At 40.6% G+C, this 20,100-nt stretch overlaps 1 protein-coding gene and 1 long non-coding RNA gene across 3 annotated transcripts in view; one reads left to right on the top strand and one right to left on the bottom strand.

The window, feature by feature from the left end:
* The window catches only part of Shisa6 (shisa family member 6), a 310,869-nt gene that overhangs the window by 229,790 nt on the left and 60,979 nt on the right, over positions 1–20,100 (top strand). The gene's annotated exons all lie outside the window — the stretch shown is intronic.
* Positions 16,106–20,100, bottom strand: part of LOC116078605 — a 97,383-nt gene continuing 93,388 nt past the window's right edge. Inside the window, exon 3 of the long non-coding RNA XR_004113605.1 lies at positions 16,106–16,317. This is a non-coding gene — a long non-coding RNA (uncharacterized LOC116078605). The remainder of the gene's footprint in view (positions 16,318–20,100) is intronic.

Here is a 20,100-nt window from a genome sequence, read left to right as displayed (position 1 = left end):
ATGTCTATATTCAGAAACAAAGCTGCTAAGAAAGTAACTGAGGTTAAATAAGGCCATTATGATGGGGACCTCAGCCTGGAAAGCTAGGAACAGAAGAAACCACAGGGGTCTCCCTGAGCACAGAGCCCACAAAGACAGAACAGGAGCTACCTACAAACCATAGGGAAAGATCTCAGAGAAACCAAGCCTAATGGCACCTGGATCCTGGACCTCAAGCATCTAGAATGGGAAGATGAGTGTTCCTCAACACTGCTTAGGACACCTTGTCTGTGACAGTTTGTTTGCTCCAGCAGTGAGGCCAGAGCAGGTAAATGCACTCATCCTGGTTCTGACACAGAGTAAAGCCTCCCTTGCCCTTGGCTCTGTTCACACAGTTGGGCCAGTTTGGAACACTGTTGCCATTTTCCACTCTGAGCATCCCTATTTCAAATGACCGATTATGCACACACAGTGAGAAGGAGGTCAGGAGCTTCTCCAGGGAACATTCCTTATAGTACCAGTCCCCGGAGACACATTTGGAAGACTGCTGATGCTCTTCGACTTGTTCTGGCTGAGGATGAGCATCCCTCTGAAGGGGACACCAAGGTCATACAGGGCCTATCAGTCTTAATTCTCTCCCCATAAGGATGGTGACACACTCCTGAGAAGCAGCCAGGTGCCAAGCTTCCAGACAGTGGGCATCACATCCCCAAGTTCCACCAGCAGCAAGAATAAAAGAACAAGCACAGCAAGATGTGCAGGAGACAGTAATTCAGTGTGTTAGCACTGGGGTCACTGTAACTCAGGACAGAGAGAACATCCATCCCACTTCTTAACAAATGTGTGAGGTCATATCTCATCACTCCCTTGTGGCAGGAAGCAATGGCATTCGAGAAAACAGTGAATCTAATTTCAGAGTCTCTACAAAGGATGGTACAATTCATAAGAGCCAACAATGGTGCTGAGTTGTTGTAGGCACTGTAAGAGATAAAGGGTGGGCCAGGAACAAGAACCCAGGCAAGGTGAGAAGGGACCACACACGAGTGTGCCTATGGATAGCAGCTGGAGGTACATAGCCCAATTGATCTCTGTCTACCCTTCAGACTCCTATTTGTTCTCTCCAGTGAGTCAGTTCACTTGGTGATGAAATGTCAAGGAGCTTGGTAAAGTGGAGATGGTGGGTACCTGCCTGGAGAGCCAGTGGAAGGTAAATATGCTGGCTTCCCTTTTCATTTTCTGATGCCCCAGGCTCCTTCCTGTCCATCACCTGCTGAGAGGAAATCAAATGCCACTTGCTGAGACGAAGCCTTTTCTGTCCTCTCCAAAGTAATGGTACTTGCCCTTTTGGTTATCTTCTGAAGGATTTAGAGTAGTCTGTAATCTATAACTCAAAGACTGTTCTTTAGAGCTACTGGAATGGAAAGCAGAATACAGGGATGTGATGTAAGTGGCACTGTGCCTGGACCACACTCTGTCCGTACAATAGGAATGTAGAGAGATTACCCATATACTTCTTGCAGCCTATGCATGTGACTTCCTCTATCAGCCTCTCCAGCAAGATGGCACATTTAGTACAGATGCTACAATGCCATTGATATGCCATTACCATTGACTATGTAGTTTGCATTAGGGTTCAGTCTTGACAGTCTACATTCATTCTGTGGTTTTGATGTATCCTAAAACCAAACAGAATATTTTCATTGCACTATAAACCTGTGCTTCTCCTGTTCATCCGTCTGCTTCAAACCTTCAGTGGTCACTGGTATTTCCTAATGACTCCATGATCTTATAATTTCTGGATAGCTGTACTTGAAATTGGATATCATCAGCCTCTTCATATATATTTATGTTCCCATGCATCTTTTCCTGTCTAATAACTCACTTCTTCTTGGCCCAGGGCAATGTTTTATTGTCTGGATTACCATAGTTCATGTACACATTCTCTGAATGAAGAGCCTAACACTTTGGATAATTATGAGTAATTGTGGGATTGATTTTTCAGCCTCTTGGAGAAATATGAAGACTTATAATTGTTGGATTATATAGTAAATATGTCTTTAGTTTGGGGAGAAGCCACCAGGCTGTCCTTCAAAGTTAGTGTGTCGTGTTGTGTGCATACCAGTGATGTTGTTCCACGTCTTCATCAGTATCAGAGTTGTCAGTGTTTCAGATTGTGACTATTCTACAACCTGTATCATGGCATCTCATGGTTTGAGTTTGCATTTCCCTGAGCATGGCTGTTTGTGAGCTAATTTCCAACTATACCTCTGTGGTGAAGTGTTAATATCTCTTGCCCATTTAAATATTTAATTTTTAACCTTTTGACTTTATTTCTTTATTCTCTGTGAATGGAATGTGAGCTTGTCTGCGTGTGTGTGTGTGTGTGTGTGTGTGTGTGTGTGTGTTGTGTGTGTGTGTGTGTTTGTATGCACTGTATGGGTTTGATGTCCACAGAGCCATAAGTTGTCAAGATCCACTGGAACAAGAGTTCAGGAAGATTGTAAACCACCATGTAAGTTCTGAGAGCGGAACCCAGTTCCTCTACAAGAGCAGCCATCTTAGCTACTGTGCCATCTCCTGGCCTCCTTGCTCATTTTCAAAATCAGCTCCTTTGTCTATATTCTGGCTGATAGTCCTTCATAGGATGCTTTCTGAATACATGCTCCTAGTCTATACCTTATCTTTATGGATAAATGAAAATGCCTTTTGCACAGAATTTTTAATGTTCATGAGGACACTCCTACCAATTTGTTTTGCTTTGTTTTATTCTGATTGATCACACCTTTGGTGTGGTACCTAGAGAGTCTTTGTCATGCATTGTCATCTAGATTTTTTCCTACATTATGCCATAGAATTTGGATAGTTCTGAGTTTTCCAGTTAGGTCCATTAATTAGTTAAGCTTGTGAAGGCTGAAAGTCTGTCATCCGTGTAGATGTTTACAGCAGGCCTCTCTATGGATTCGCTAGCATTGGAGTGACACAGAGGTTTCTAGTATAGTTTAAAGCTTAGGCCTTTTGCTGAGACAGTCTCCAGCTACCTTATCCAACAAAGCATGACTATCTTGCCTATGACCCACCACATGGCTAGCTCTATATCTTTCTTTGCTCTGCTGTTCGATCCATGTGTCCCAACTATCCTCCCATTCCAGAATGGTCTCTGAATTCCTCCTTCTGCTTTCTTCCCCTTATCATTCTCTCTGCTAAGTCCAGCCCCCTCCTTCCTAACCAGCTATCGGCCTTCAGCTCTTCATTACAACCAGTCGGTAGTGAGACAATCTCTGATACAATTCAAGATTGCCTTAGGCAAGTAAAGAAGGCTGAATATTTTACAAAGGTAAAGGGCCATAAAAATAACAATACCAAAATCTTGCCAACATTTAACTTTCTACAGGTACAGAATTAACAATTGAAAATACAGAGACACATCTTCACAAAATGTGAAAGAGGTTATCCCAAGAGATGTGCAGAAGTTCCAGCCACACCTGCTGAAGGCTGTCATGGCTCCTGTGGGCTTCTCAGCCATTCCGTCAAAATTCAGTTAACTATGTCTGTGTAATCTGCCATCCATGATCTCTCTTTTCTTTCATTGGACTGTTAATCTGTTCTTTCACCAATATTGCAGCACCTTGATTTCTCAGCTTGATATTAGTCTTGAAGTGGGGGTAGTAGCAGCTCCATCTTTTATCTTCTTTAGTAATGTGTTCACTCTTCTGGGGTTTTAGTTTCTCAATAAACTTCATAACAAACTCAAGAAACTTATAAACTTCAGAGTCAGTTTATCAATATCCATGGCATAATGCGAATGTGAGATTGTATTGCATTTATAGATCAACTTGGTAAAAGCTAACATTGTTCACAATACTGAATCTTCCTACCAATGAAATCAGAATATTCCTCCACTTGGCTCTTTTATTTTATTCATGAGATTGATAGAATTTCTCATGTAGATGTTCTGTTTGAATTATTCTATTTAAAATTTGGAGTCCTGATTCAAATCATCTCATGCTTTTTTTTTTTCAGTTTGAACTTCATGTGTTTATTGCCACTGAATGAAAAAGTCATTATCAATATTTTTTCCATGTGCATGAGTGTATGTACATGTAGGAGATTTCATGTGTGGGCAGGTGTGTTGTCTAAAGTTTACACTGTGTATTTCATGTATTCCTCAGTTTCTTTCTAAATTATTTATTGAGGCAGGATCTCTCACTGAAGCCAGAGCTCACCAATTCTGGCTAGCCTAGTGAGCCACCTTACCTTGGGATTCTCCATCTCTTGCTCTCAAAGTTTGGAATTACAGGCAAGCTATCATTTCTACCCTGCCCTGCATTTACATGGGTGCTGGAGATCTTAGCTCAGTTCCTCATGCTTGCATGGCACACATTTTATTCTCTAGGCAATCTCCCCAGATCATGATAGACTTTCAGATATTAATCCTGTATCTTATGACCTTTTTTAAAACACTTATTAGTTCCAGGAGTATTTTTAATGATTCTCTCTGATTCTGTACAAAGATAATCATGCCATTTGCAGACAAAGTGGTTTTCATTTTTTTCCTTCACATTCAATATGGTCTCTGCCTTATTTCTTTGTCTTTTTATATCAGTTGATACTTCCAACGTTGAAAGGCAACGATGAGTAGGAATACATTTGTCTTGATCCTAACCTTAGTGGGAAAGCTTCAAGTTTCAGTTATTAAATATTTTTGAGTTGTGGGATTTTTGTAAATATTGTTTATTAAGTCAAAGAAATTCTCATTTGATTTGGAGAGAGGAAACTTTAAAATCATGAGTCCAGAGGGTTGAATTTTTCTCAAATACTTTTTCTGTATCTATTGTTTTGGTCATGTGATTTTTTTTTTTTTTTTTTTTTTTTTTTTTTTTTTTTTTTTTTTTTTTTTTTTTTGGTCCACTCACTGAAACGATGGCTACTTCAGTTGATTCTTGGAAATCAACTAAAGTATTGAAAAGTCCTGAATACCTGGAACAAACCACCTGATCTTGGAATATAATAATGTTTTATGTGTTATTGGATTTGATTCAATATTTTGAGTTGTTTTGTGTATAAATAACTTTAGGCGGGATATTTGTAGTTTTCTTTTCCTTAAAACTATTTTTGATCAGCACACAAAAGATTAGGCTTTATCACGGCATTTCAAATGGAATTTGCTTTGTTTTTTTCTTTTTCCCACAGCTTCTCAACAAAGCCCTTCAGCCATGTGCCCGCCCATCCAGGAAGCTTCCTGTCTGCTTTCATATTACACATGACATTGTATTATAGGTGCAGATCTGAGTTTAGACAGCACACATTGGAGTTTACAGGCTCTTATGTCTCCCAACAATGAGTTGTACAGAGACCCATGGACAGTTGCATAAAGGGGATAGTATATTAAGGAAGAAAGACAAGAATAGGAGAGGATTGGTGAGCTGAAAAAGGCACCTGTTCTGGTGCTGGACCACAAGGTCATTTATGTAGCACTTGTCTTCTCCATATAGTACCTGCCCTCTCACATGCTTGTATATTGAGGTTTTTCCTCACATATACTGTGTTACATACAAGTAAACCAGGTGGAGAAGGGTTTCTAATCAATCATGTGGGCTTCTTTCATATGTTAATCTTGATACTGGTCTCTCTATAACCCTACTCTCTTGCCATACTTTTGCCCACCCACCCATTTCCCAGCACCTCTTATTCCCCTCTTATAATCTTGTGCCTACTTTCAAAGCTCATGCCTACTCTCACACCCACTAATTTTCATATATGCCAACATTAAAAGACAGGATCCACACACAAGAAAAAACATGGAATTTTTGTATTTCATTTTCCTGTAAATTTTATATAATACAGCTGAGTAAAACTTCATTGTGTATTTATGCCACTTTTTCATTATCCATCCTTCTGTTGATGGACAGCTGGGCTGGTTCCATTTCCTGGCTAGTGTAAGTAGAGTGGCAGTGAACATGAATGTGCATGTGTCTCTGTGGTAGGAATGAGTCTTTTGTACATGTGACCAGGAGTAGTTTCTTTGGATCATTCGGTTATTTGTTAGTTCTATTTTAAATATCTGAGGAATTTCCCTATAATGGCTGGACTAATTTAGACTCCCACCAGCAGTGAAGGAAATATATTCTTCTTTATACACATATTAAACATCATTTGCTGTCCTGTCTGATCATTTTATTGTCCTTCATGAACATTAAGATGTATTATTGACCATTTGTGTTTCTCTTTAAATTGGTACATATGTGTATGTGTTTAATCTTAGCAGTTCTTTACATTTTATAGATAGGAATCCCCTATAGGCTGGCTGCTCATTCTTCTGATAATTTCCCCTGATGTACAGAAGTTATTTTATTTCATGTAGTTCTATTTATTGATTCTTGAGATGATGTCCTGTGCTACTGGGAGATATTGGTCGTTTTCTTGTAATATTTTCTTCTGGGTTTAAAGGATTAGTTTAACACTGAGCTAGGAAATTTTTCTTCTGCTTCTACCCTCTGAAAGCGAATTGGGAGAATATTGTTATAATTTCTTCCTTAAATGCTTGCTATAATTCACCCAGAGATTCATCTGGGCCTGGTGGTCTGTTTTAGTAATGTATTCATTATTTTTTTTAGTTGATTGAAAATTTCACACATGTATATAATGTGCTTAGATCAAATCCATGCACCCATTCCTTCTCTTTCTATTTCTCTCCTACCTTTGCTACCACTAGTCCCTCCTAATTTTATATTCTATCTCCCTCCTCTTTCCCTCTCTCCCTTCCTTCCTTTTCCTCTCTCCCTCCTTCCCTTTCCCCTCCCCTCCCTCTCTCTTCCCATAGAGTATACTAGTGCTATCAATATGCACATGGGTGTAGGGTCATCTTTTGGAACATAGGTGCTCCCCTCAGTACTGCATTCCAGAAAAAAACCCGCTGGGAGAGGACTCCAGAGACCACCGAATGCCAACAGCACCTCAGCAAGGGGTGGGATTGTCTAACAATTTCCTTAATCTTGTGCAGGTCTTGTGTATGGTGTCACAATCACTGTAAGTTCAGACATATAACTGCTCAGTTGTGTCTGGAAGCACCATTTCTCTGTCTCCATCCACTCTCCCTATCTTTCAGCCCTTTTCTGCAATGATCTCTGAGCCTTGAGAAGAGTGAATGTGATAGAGATGTCATAATTAGGGATGAGCACTCTTGCATCACTTTCTCTCTACACACTGACCATTTGTGAGTGTCTGTGTTACTCACCATCTACTGCAAACGGAGCTTCACTGATGAGGATTGTACTTACCTAAGGGTATAATGACAAGACGTTAGGAGTTGGATTAATAATTTGTCTGTCTAGCAGAATAATAGCAGCAGCTTCTCCGCTAGGGCCTGTGATTTACCCATCTTCAGATTTTTGGCCCTGAGGTTAATTAATGGTGTTAGGTATGAGTTATGTCTTCTGGAATGAGCCTAAAGCCAATCAAAAAGTGATTAGTTATTTTCATAATTTGTGCTGTTATTACACCAGTGGCCATATTTTATCAGGTCAGTTGTTATGCAGCTCAAGGTTCAACATCTGCATAAGAATAATGACTACTTCCAATTTATTTAACGTAGGCAAAATTATTAAGACTGACTGTTTCCTCTTGTGTAAATTTGGGCAAATGATTTTCCTAGGAGTTGATACATTTCATCTAGGGTATCAAATATGAGGGCATAGAATTATATACAGCAATATTTTTGATATTTCTGAGATTTGATATTAGTAACTTGTGTTGTCTGTTTTTTTCTCATGTGACTGGCTAGAGATCAACTCTATTTATCTTCTCAAAGAATAATCTTTTGATTTTGTTGATTTCCTATCCTCATTTACAATGACTTCCACCCTAATTTTAAAATCTTTCTACCTTCTGTCTGGTTCTTGAGGTAAAAACTGATGGTGACTAATTTTGGTCCCTTTTCGTTCATAATCTTAACATTAAATGGTATAAAATTCTAAGAATTGCTTTTGTTTAATAACAAATTTTAATAAGTTGTGTTTTCACTTTCAATTACTTCAAAACATCTTCTGGTTTCTTTTGAAATTAATTGTTTGGCTCGGTATTATTAAAAAATGAGTTTTAGTGGCTGTGTGTTTGTGGATAACCTAGCTGTCTTTTTGCTGTTGGTTTTGGACTTAATTCTACTGTTGTCTGAATGCAGGCACTGTTATTTTCATACTTGAAAATATCATTACAGTGCATTTCATGGCCCAGAAGTGCTGTGTCTTGACGAGTGTTTCTCATGAGTTTTATGAGTGGGTATATTCTGCTGTTGCTGGATGAAACGGCCTATAGATGTCCATTGCAACCAGTTAATGTTTACATGTCACTACGTTCAACTGTGCCCTTGTTCATTTCTTTCCCTTTTTCATTTGTCCATTTCTGATAGTGGATTATTAAGGTTTCCAATCATAAGAGATAATTCACCTATTTCTTTTCACGATTCTGTCTTGATTATTTTATACTTTAGTGTTCTGTTTGGGGGGCACATAGAAATTATGGACTGTCATATCTTCTTTGAAAATTAGCCCCTTTATAATCCATTTTGATAACCCAGCCCCTTCCTCTTTTTATGTAAATTTGAGTTCCTATTTATGCCACATTTCTTCTCTCTGAAGAACTTCCTTTAATATTCCATGTAAGTTAAGTTTTTTGGTGGAATATCTTGTTGTTTTTTTTCTATCTAAGGTGATTAAAATTTTGCTGCATTCAGTAGTCTAGGCTGGAATATGTGCTCTCTCATAGTCTGCAGGTATCTGACCAGGCCCTTCTGGCTTTTAGATTCTCCATTGAGAAGTCGAGTATAATTCTGATAGGTTGGCCTTTATATGTCACTTGCTTTTCCCCTTGCAGCTTTTAGTATTCTTTCCTTATTCTGAACGTGTGATGCTTCGATTATTATGTGGGCAGGAGGCTTCCTTTTCTGGTCTCATCTATTTGGTGTCCTGTAGGCTTCTTGTACTTTTATAGGCATCTCCTTTAGGTTAGGAAATTTTTCTTCTGTGATTTTGTTGAAAATATTTTCTGGACCTTTGAGTTACGAATCTTCTCCTTCTAGTCCTATTATTCTTAAGTCTGGTCAATGGAAGAAGAGGAGGAAGTATTGGTAAGAGCCAGAGGGGTCAAGTACACAAGAATCGCAAACCATAGAATCAACAAGCTTAGACTTAGAGGGGCTCATTGAGACTGAACTGACAATCAGGGAGCCTTCATGGGTATAACCTAGGCTCTCTGCATATATGCTAGAGTTGTGTAGCTTTTTGTTTTTGCAGGACTCCTAACAGAGGAAACAGGGTTTGTATCTGATACCTTTACCTGCTTCGGGAGCCCTTGTCCTCCTACTGGGTTGTTTCATCTAGCCTTAATATGGGAAGTGCCAAGTCTTATGGCAACTTGATATGACATGTTTAATTGATATCTCTGGGAGGTCTGCCCTTTCCTGAAGGAAAACAGAGGAGGTGTAGCTGGAATAAGGATAGGGGATGGGGAAGGGCATGAGGATTGGGGCTGGGGCTGGGGCTGGGGATGAGAATGAGGATAGGGGATGGGGATGAGGATAGGGGATGTGGATGGGTTTAAGGATGGGGATGAGGATGTGGATGAGGATGGTGATGAGGATGGGGATGGGGATGGGAGAGATGGGGAGGGACTGAAAGGACAAAAGCAAGGGGAAACTGTGGTTGGATGTAATATATAAGGGAATAATTTAAAAAGTCCATGTAATGCAAGACTGTTTGCAACATATCTCGATTTTTGTTTGGCTAAGGAAGTCGTCATTTATCCATTACTTTTGAGGCACAGTTTTGCAGGATACAGAATTTTTGGATGGCTTTATTACTTTAATAGCTTCAATATTTCACTCTACTATTTTTCTGTTAGCTATTTCTAAAAAAAAAAAATGAATATAATTATTACCTTTGCTCTTCTAGAGGTAAAGCTCTAATACTTTCACGATATCTAGTTTCTTTCTCCTCTTCCTCCTCCTCCTTCTCTTTCTCCTCCTCCTCCTCCTCTGCCTTTTATTTATCCTATTTCATGGTCTTTGAACTTCCTGGGAATGTAGTTTGATATCTGGCATTAATTTCAGGAATTTATTGAATGAATCAAAATATGATAAATGAATGAATGAATGAATGAAACAGAAATCCAAAGAAATGAACAGGAGTTAGCTAAGTGATATCCACAACACTTGGCAGCCATCAAGAAATTGGTCCTCAGATATGAGACTCCTCCATGCATCTGGTTCTCAACTCCAACTATGGAGAGCTTTTGCAGCCAGTATAAGACAACACTTCACATTGTCAGTACATAACACAAAAAGGTTAGCCTGGGCAAAAAGATATATCTCAGTAATCATCGTCCCATCCTGGAACAGTGAACATGCTTTTCTGGATCCATGAACTTAGTTGTGCTTAAATTTACATCACCTTATTATCCAAGTGGGGAACCCCTCCCAGCATGGAGGAGGAGGGCCCTTGGGAGAATCTATTAGTACTTACTACTTCTGAGGCTGATTCAGATAGAGAGAGCTGTTGTATTTCAAGGTAAACCAGTTAAGGATAAAGAAGGTGAACTATATTACAAACATGAATTATATTAAATGATAATGTGTGTTAATGAATGTGAACAAGATCTCCAGGAAGGAAGTCTCTGTAGACACTTGTTGACTAGTAAGAACTGCAGCATGGTAGAGAGATTAGAAGCTACTGGATGGTGTGGTTCCAGAGGCTAGTTATCTTACCATGGGATAGTTCTAGCTCTTTTAAAACAGACATCCTTTGCCTCCCTCCGTATCAAAACTGACATCTTGTAACTAATAGATAGAAACATTTTAGACTCTATTATCCTAGCAGACCAATAGCTTTAACACACCCAAACGTTCAGCTAGCATTTTGGGCCTATAGAAAAGCTCCCCCCATCAATGTACCTACTATTATACTTTAAATTTGCTTTGATATATGACTTTCTTTGTACTAGAAAACTATAAAACTTCATGAAAATGCTTCCATGCTGGAACATGTAATTTGAGACAACTTAAATCTGAGTTCCTGGGCCATGATCACTCCAAAAGATTCCAGAATAAACTCTCTTATTCCCTTTAAGATGAGATATGTGGTTTTTGTATTGACAGGAAGTGGGATAAGATAATTGAAAATATTTAGAACTATGTATTAAACATATTAGATTGCATTTACTTAGTTGAAATGAAGAAGACCAAATCTTTAATAAAACGTTGGCTGAAAAAGAATGACAAGAGAATAAGCTGAAGCTTGCTTACGCACATGGAGAGTTACAGAAAGGATGAGCAGAGACGAGAATGCCATGAGAAATGGCTAGGAACAGCAAAGAGCTTAAACCATCCATATGTAAAGCTAAGAGGGAGTGAATTTCAGCCTGCAGATGTTCCAGATGTTTGAAGGAAGCCAGAGAAAAGACCTGGAACTTTCAGGGTGACAGTAATATCTAGGTCAAGACTCTGAATACAAACAAATTTAACCAGTATAAAGGGCAACGTAGGGCAGAGTAGAAGAAAACTTCTCTGAAGTTAGAAAGACATGAGTAGGTAGGCGGAACGGACTCCCCAGGCACAAGCCATTAACCAACTTATTACATTATATTATTTATATTCTATATAGATTTTATAAAGATTTTATATTCTTTATATGAATAAAAAATAATTCAACAAATGTCTAGGCAAAGAGTTAACAAAGGAAAAATCTACCAACAGAGGAACAGAAGTGGAATTTGCAACACTGATTCCCACAGTATAAAGCCATGTAAATTCCAGAAGGTGGCAAAACCCAGTGGGGATAGCTTTGATCTGGGAACACATGCACCAGGCAAGAAGCCATTTACTTTTCAAGACAAAACAAAGACTTTCTCAGATATGCATAAATTCTGAAAATGTAAACAGGCATCCCCTGATACTAAGATAGTTTATGTGGGGCAGGGCTGTGGATCAGAGATAGAACACTTGACTAACAGAAGGGACTCTTCATTCCACTTGCAGCCCTGCAGCAAATAAAACTATATGGTAACTACACTGTGAGTCAGAATCACAAGAATTGACTCTGATCCTGAGAGTGAAACTAAAAAAAAAAAAAAAATACTTAAAGAAATCTATTTGTTATTGGTGCTAGTAAGAAATGGAATCTGGATTTGCCCTCCAGACCATCCTTCCACAAAGGCAATGCAAATATGTTGAGTCTTAGAACCTACAAACAAATTAACCAATAGCCACAATGCAGAAATAACTACTTTATTTGACAGGACTAGATGGGTCATTTTGTGGGAAAAGAAGAAAAAGATATATGGAATCTATGTTCCTTGTCCCCATGTATCCTTAGTTACTGCTTCACATAGACTTCGATAGTTATAAAAGGTAGGTACACTGATATTTGTACAATTTAAATAACTATTTGTAGGGATATATATCATGTAATAGTAGGAAAACAATAACAAATAAATAAACATGTATTAACTAAAAGATGGTCTCAGAAAAGTAACACTCTAAAGTGATGCAAAGAGCAAGAAAATATAAAAGTGGGGAAAAAAGACAAAAGGTGATCTGGCCCCTGCATTTAATAACAGGATCTTAAATGGATCAGGAAATGAGGTTTGGCTTTATGGCATCTGTGCTTATAACCAGAGCAAGGCTACTCCCAAAATGTAAAAGCTCATTGTTAAACAATGGTTAGCACCAATGAAATGCAAGGTGACACCCATTAGGAAGACCTACCAGACCAAACTCTTCACTACACGATGAGGTCACACACAAATATTTCAGGTAAAAGTAGTTAGAATTGAAGAAAACATTCACAAAAATACTAAAGGGAGAAATGTTCCTTAAGCAAGCCAAAATCCAAAGTAGATAGATAGATAGATAGATAGATAGATAGATAGATAAATAGATAGACAGACAGACAGATAGACAGACCAACCTAGGGAAGTAGGTAGATGGGTAGGTAAGTAGATAAGTAGATATAGATAGATAGATAGGTAGGTAGATAGATAGATAGATAGTTAAGTTTGGACTTACCTGAGTATTCAATGAGCAAATATTTATGCCACTAATGTTGAGAGAAGTGAAATCACTTTCTCTCTTAGGGGCCAGAAGACATTTACAAAGTCTGACCTTGAGTTAGACTGTAAAGAAAATATCATGAAATTGAGAGAAAAATCAAAGAAGCAAATGAAAACAAATAATTTTCCCCATCATGGAAGGATGTGGAAGCACAGCTACATAAATCCTGGGAAACTGAAAGTGCATAATTGATAAAGATAAAAGCAGAAATTAATAAATTACAGGAGCAGAATTGATTAGCCAGTCCCAGAATTGTGGATTAAACAAAGTACAAATAAAATAGGCAAAGCATGCATCTGCATTAATGAGAAAGAACCAGAAAAGGAGCTGAATGTACAAAATAGATGAGAGGCACAGACAGAAATACAGGACCTTTCACGTCCAGAGGAGGAACAATTATCTGTGGGATTGTCAAAGCTGGACCTTATCAAACTGACTTTTTAGAAAGTTTAAAAGCCTAAGTAGGGAACATCCAAAGGAGAGACTGAAAAACTCTGCCAACGTATTACCTCCAGAACAAGCACCGGACAGAGATCAGCTTTGCAGGCACCCCAGAAGTGATGGGAACCTCTCTAAAGTCAGTCATCCAGAAAGATGTGGGAGGAGGGGGTCCAATAGGAGAAAAAAAAGGAGTTCATTTCAGAGTTGAGGAATTCACCTAGCAGGTGGCACGCATATGGTTTCTCCAGTGCAGTCTATCAGTCATATATACTATAGATTTCTGAAAAGGACAGGCCCCTTGCCCTTACAGCACTCTAAAAGCAGAAGCAGTGTATCAGTGTCACCTGTCATTCTCCCCATTGTTAAAAGGGAGATTGCTACAGCTGGAGAAAGGGCTCAGCGGTCACCTGTGTAGTGTTCTGCACTGGACCAGAATTTGGTTTCTAGCCCCAGGTGTACCCCGACTACATGCACATATCCACACACATAACACATGATAAAAATATTTTTAAGGGAAGTAGTATTTTTGTTATTGGGAAAGAAAGGAAATTGTCCGTGTTCCCAAGGAGGCAAAGGAAGTTAAAAGACATGGAGCAGACAGAGAGACCAGCCCCACCACCCATTTGTGGGGTATTTAGCATGCCCTTGGCATCTCACTGGGAAGAAAGCAATGGCTGAGCCAAGAGACCAAAATGCTACAGGCTGAACTGGGTGTGTGTACAGCTGTGTGGGGCATGTTGACATGCACTTGTCTGTTGGACCAGGTCTCACACACTAACCATGGTTGTCACGGCCACAGTCCAGGTGCAGAGTTCCTGCAGACACTGAAGTCCCAGTGATACTATGGAGCAGTTGTTCAATGCTGCCCCAGGCTCTGGCCCAGGCAGGCAGCCTATGTGAGGGTGAATCTTTTCCCCTGCAAAATGAGTTTCCATATGATTATTACAATAACGACCTCTGAGAACAGGGAGATTCGAATTGGCCCAGTTTCTAGGGGCAGACCTAGAAGGCAGGAAGTGGGGTGAGGGAGCGAGGAGAGAGAGGAGAGATGCTTGGCCAGCACTTTTCTTATTTTTGACACCCGCCTTGTAAATGAGTCTGGATTTGTGTTTTTCATTCAGGCTGGGTATGCTGAAGCATTTTCATTTTGCTGTTTCCCTCCCACCCTACCTTCTAAGCCGACTCCATTGCTGCTGCGCGGCACTGTTGATTTCTGTCTTGCGACCATTATGGAAATCTGGCTTCATTTCTCCTCCTAATTTATGATCTTGTTAACATGCCCGCATGCCAGATGGTCCTGTTCTTCAGGTTGGGAGATAATGAGATAAACAAAAACTGCTGTAAGAAGCAAAGAGGGGGAGGCTTTTTCCTTGAATGGGCCTCTCTTCATTTATACAAACATGCTTAGGGGACCCAGGGCCAGGGCACACCAGGATTCCAAACAGGTGAAAGGTAGCCAAAGGTTCTCTGGAGTGATCCCTTTCTTGAAGTATTGTGCTCTGTAAGTCCTTTTTCCACCTTCGAAGACATGTTGGATCTACTTGTCAATCTAAGGAACTGTTTGCTCGGGAATGTCATCACAGCTACCAAAGTGTACTGTAATTGTTTTCCTTTCTGTTAACTACACTATGAACTCCCTGGAGCCTAGCAGAGAGGCTTTTTTTTCTCCCAGTCACAATGCCTAGCCCAGTGCCTAGCACAGAATGGGCAGATATTCAACCAGTAATCATGAAACTCCTCCACTATTAGCATCCTAAACACTGCACCAGAGAAAAGCAGGGAGTTGAATGCATAAATCAGCATTGCTCTCCATCCATGGAGGACTCTGGGACTCTTAGATACTAAGCCCTGCAAATGTTCAAATGCCCTGTATAAAACAACATGGGAATCTAGGCACGCCCTCCTATAGAATTTATCACCATCTAGTGTTTTTGTGTATTGGAAACATTCAAACTTCTGTCTGTTGCTGGGTGTGGTGGTATATAACTTTAATCCCAGCTACTTGGGAAGCTGAGAAAAAAAGAATCATGAATTTAAGGGCAGCTTGGGAAACACAGAAAGACCTATCTCAAAAAATAATATTCTCTCTACTAGTCATTTTGATGCTCTGTTAGACATGGTCATAGTCAACCTATCAATTGATCAACAGACATTACCTCTCCGATACAATTGCACCCTTGTTCTAGGGAAGCATCTTGTCTCCAGTCTCCTACGTCCTACCCAGGATCTGACAACCACTATTCTACTCTGCTTCTAGAACATCAACCTCAGCTCTTATGTATAAGTGTAATCAGTGATACATGTGATATTTGCTTTCTGTGCATGACTTTACCTTGCATAATGTTTTCTGTTTCTATCAATGTTCTTGTAAATTACATTCTAACTCTTTATGACTGTGTAGACATAGATAGAGAGAAAGAGATGCATGTATATGTGCACCTTGTCATTTTTAGTCCATCAGTAGACCTTCTGTTTATCCCTACCTTAGCTGTGAGGGTTCCAATAATTTTGTTCAAATGTGGATGCTTCCTTGAAGACCTCATTTATAGTACATTATATCATCTCTAGATTATGATTCACATTCCATGTTAAGAGTTGCTGACCTGTGTTGTCTATAGAATAAAGAGTAGAAACTCCACCCATGGTATGATCACAAATGGGTGTGCTGAGGCAGAGTTTTCTTTACTCTTCTTCCACTTCAAACCTGGTGTCTGGGCTCCAGAGGGAATCTCAAGGGGCTGTGTCATCTGCTTCATCAGTAGCTGCTGTCACTCATCCAGGAGAGGAGAAATCCAGCACTGACCAAAGAAGAGGGCAACGAAAATAGATTGTCATAGTATGTCTATGCAGGCACACCATGTCACACATAAGCCTGGACTTCAGACAATTAGTGTGACTGCCTTGTAGATCTGCCTGCTCTGCACACAACTCTTAGTGAGACACAACACGCTGGTGTGTTTATACATTGTATATGGCTGAGTGGAGCCACAATGGCAAAGGTGAATAGTAGTGATGCAGATCCTACCCAGACTAAATTATGGAGTCTCTGTCCCTTTACACTGAGTTTGCTGACCTGTGACCTATGGACTAGAAAACATGCCACTCCTGTCTGTACACAGGCATTTGCTTGCTTCTGCCCAGGTGAGCCATCACCACCCTATCAGCAACTCCAGAGAGACTGAACAAAGCAGTACCCTATGGCAGTCTCTCTGCCTCCCCTATCAGCCAAGGTAGGGATGGGGAAAACTCCCATGAAATGCACCCTCCAAAGCTGGGACACCAAGGTCAGAGATTGGCTTACTGATCTCCACCATTCACAGAGGAACTTTCTGTGAATGTTTAGTGTTGGCTCACCATCACTGTAGAGGGGCTTGCGGTGCAACAGCACATTAAGGTGGGTGCCTTTGGAAGAGCAAAACCATTCACTTCATCAGCCAGGAAAAGAAAGGGGAAATTTGAGTCCTACACTCCCTTTTGAGGACTCACCCCCTGTGACCTAAGGACCTCTCAGAAGGACCCAGCTCTCTGAGAGCTCCCATTACTTTCCAGTAGCTTTTCATACTCGGACCTCTTGAACCTGTACCCAACACCAGCACTTTCTCGTTCACATTAGCTTATCACAATTAGCCATAAGCAGCCTTCCCAGGAAGAGTGTAGGATGCGCTTGGAAGGAGAATAGGGAAGGACTGAGTGTGCATTGTCTTTACATGGGTACCCAGGAAATCTTGCTAAGGCACTGGGGACAGGAATGGAAAGAGCTACCATAATCATCAGACTCTTGTCAGATCACACTGACAAAGCTTTAAACAGTAGGATTAGCCTCAGGCAGAGCACATGGATGCCCTGTACTTTGTCTACCATTGGAAGCAATTAAGTTTAGCATCAAGACCCTCTTGTCAGTATGCTTTCTGGTCTGCCATTCACCTTTCAGTTCCAGCCTAGAATAAAATTAGCTTGTACTGACCCGTCCAGAAAATCTGGAGTCTAGCGATAGAGCTAGGGTGGGAGCTTTCCGAATAACTCTTTTTCATCCAGCTTTCCTACAAGCTACAAAGAACCTGTCAGTAAGGAGTCTGACCCAGTGTTTGCCCAAGTTTAAATATTAGCCATACTAAAGGAGAAAGTCTGATATTACAGATTAGTTTGGGTAGTGAGGGAGGCATGTAAGGAGGCCTTTGGGATAAAAATCCTGGAGTACTGAAACAATGGAGCATTGTCCAAGGCCAGCCCACACAGAGTAGAAACACACGGCACCTTCTTGGATCTGGGGACACCTTGGTGCCTAATACTTACAAGCCTAGATGATTGGCTATAAGAGGCAATGACTCATCTTCTTTACCATTTGGGAATGGTGTTTACCATAGACTTGTTCAGTATATTCTTATAGAAAGGACAAGCTGTAGGTTGGAGAAGTGTCATAGCCTCTGCTACCAAGGTTGACTCCTGATTTCTTTGACAGCCTTCTGGCTGGTTTCCCACACAGACCTCTGACATCACTAAAGAAGACCAACTCAAGTGGGACTAAGCAAAAATTTATAATAGAATCTATTACTTCATTTTAACCCAAAATATCTAGATATGTATTATGGGAAGGTGAATATTAGACTTCAGGCATGGCTAGTTCCTGGTAAACAGAAATTCTCAACCCCAGTCCATCTCTGTTCTCAGAAAGGATGCCAAACATGCTTCTGAGTTAACAGTATCAGCAGGGAACATATGTATCTTAATGTCCTGTGATTTAGGGGGAACACCAATGCTGGAGCACATCAGCTGTGATTGGCCCCACTTGAGCTAGCTGCTCATCCCTAGACCCATTTTCACAACCCAGAGAAAATAAAGAAACAGATGGTCCCCAAAGGAAAACCATTCCCAGAGGACAGAGCAGGAGAACCTGAGCAGCCAAGAGAGCAGGTGTCTTCTTGAAATCTCTCACAGTTTCATCTGGGAGGCTTCTATACCTGGGTGAACCCCGCCTTCCTGGCATTCCCTCTTAAGCTGGCCAAGGCATCTGCCACATTCTGGTATTTCCCAGTACCCAATCGCACCACACCTGTCTTTCAAACCAAAACAGAACCCTTCATGGCTTCAACCATTCAGTCTACTTAGAAAAAGAGCCCTAAATCAGCCTTCATTCTCCTGGCCCCAGTGCAATTCCAGAGCTCCAGTGCCTACCTAAATCTCCTCCTGCTTTTGCTCCTTATTTTCACCCAGCCCAATTGTCTAGTGCTTCTTCCCTTTAGACGCTTTTCCATAAACTTCCCAATCCAATCTACTGGATTCCCGTCCTGCCTTCTTTCCTCATCACTTAAAATTAACTCTCCCTTGAGTATCTAGTGAGAGTCTTATTTGCATATAATAACAGAGTAGTGATTAAACATATTTCATGTAATATTATGTGGTACTTTATAGTTTGTATCTCATTTGTTCTTCTCATTAATCCTGCGAAGTAGGCAATGACCCCATTTGCAAAATGAGAAGGAAAAAAAAAGAAGAAACACTCAGAGAGTTAAGTGCAGCAGACAGAGCCAAAAGGGCAGGCATAGCAAGCGTCCTGATGTACAGAGCCTGAACACCCAGGCACATAGCCTCTTAGATACTTATGAGAGAAGTCAGGCTTCCACAGTGGTTCTCACATGGGGGCATTGTTGCTGGCTGGGGAAAATATGGTAATGTTTGAAGGCAATCTTTGACTAGTTCAGGTTGGACTGGTGCCAGTTTCCTGGCATGTAATGGGTAAAAGTCAGAGACACTGTTGCACAGCCTACAATGGGAAGAACACCATGGCCCACCATGCATACAAGAAATTAGCCAGCCCAAATGTCAACCTGTCTGTGAAGAACTCAGGAACCCATGCAATCCTCACAGCCTTCCTATACCATCAAAGCAGACAGGACAGTACCAAGGTTTCTTCATGGTCAGAGGAGGCCTGATTCACAGCTTAAATAGGACAGATACCTCTCCTGCCACCATGTCTAGTTCGCACATGCCATGGATGCCCACTCTTTGACCTGTGTTTCAAGTTCCTCAGTGGAGACATGGAGACAAATTCTCCCACTGGCTTTTTGGTGCTCAAAAGGTTGAGGTCAAAGAATAAGATGGAAGGAAAGGTGAATGAGGGTGAGTCCTATCATACTGTACATGAAGTTCAAATACAGACAGTGAATAGGGGTCAGGCACATAGAGGGAAAAGGAGAACAGAAAGTGAGGATATGGTGGGAACAAACGAGAGCAGAATTAACCTACAATGAACCTGGATGGATGAGGGCATCCTAGGTTAACTGGGCAGCTGCATTATGTCTCCCCCTACCTCTGTGAGTTTTGGAGAGTGTGATTAACCAGAAACATTATCTATACACTCCTACAGTCACTAGGAGCCCACATCTGGGCTCAGCATCACCTGCAGAGGTTAAGTGCTGTCTCCCATCCTCTCAGTGAGAGCAGAGCATCAGCCATGATTAATTCTGATGGGTTGGGAGTGGATGGGCAATGGGGATGGATTCCTGAGGGGATAGGAAGCCCAAGAAAAAGCACATACCTGAGGAGAATGTCCAGCATGTAGACCACCTCCATTCACTAAAGGT

The sequence above is a fragment of the Mastomys coucha genome, unplaced genomic scaffold (genome assembly GCF_008632895.1).
Source record: "Mastomys coucha isolate ucsf_1 unplaced genomic scaffold, UCSF_Mcou_1 pScaffold5, whole genome shotgun sequence".
NCBI lineage: Eukaryota > Metazoa > Chordata > Mammalia > Rodentia > Muridae > Mastomys > Mastomys coucha.
Note: the sequence above shows the minus strand (reverse complement) of the source record. Positions and strands in the feature narration are given on the sequence as shown.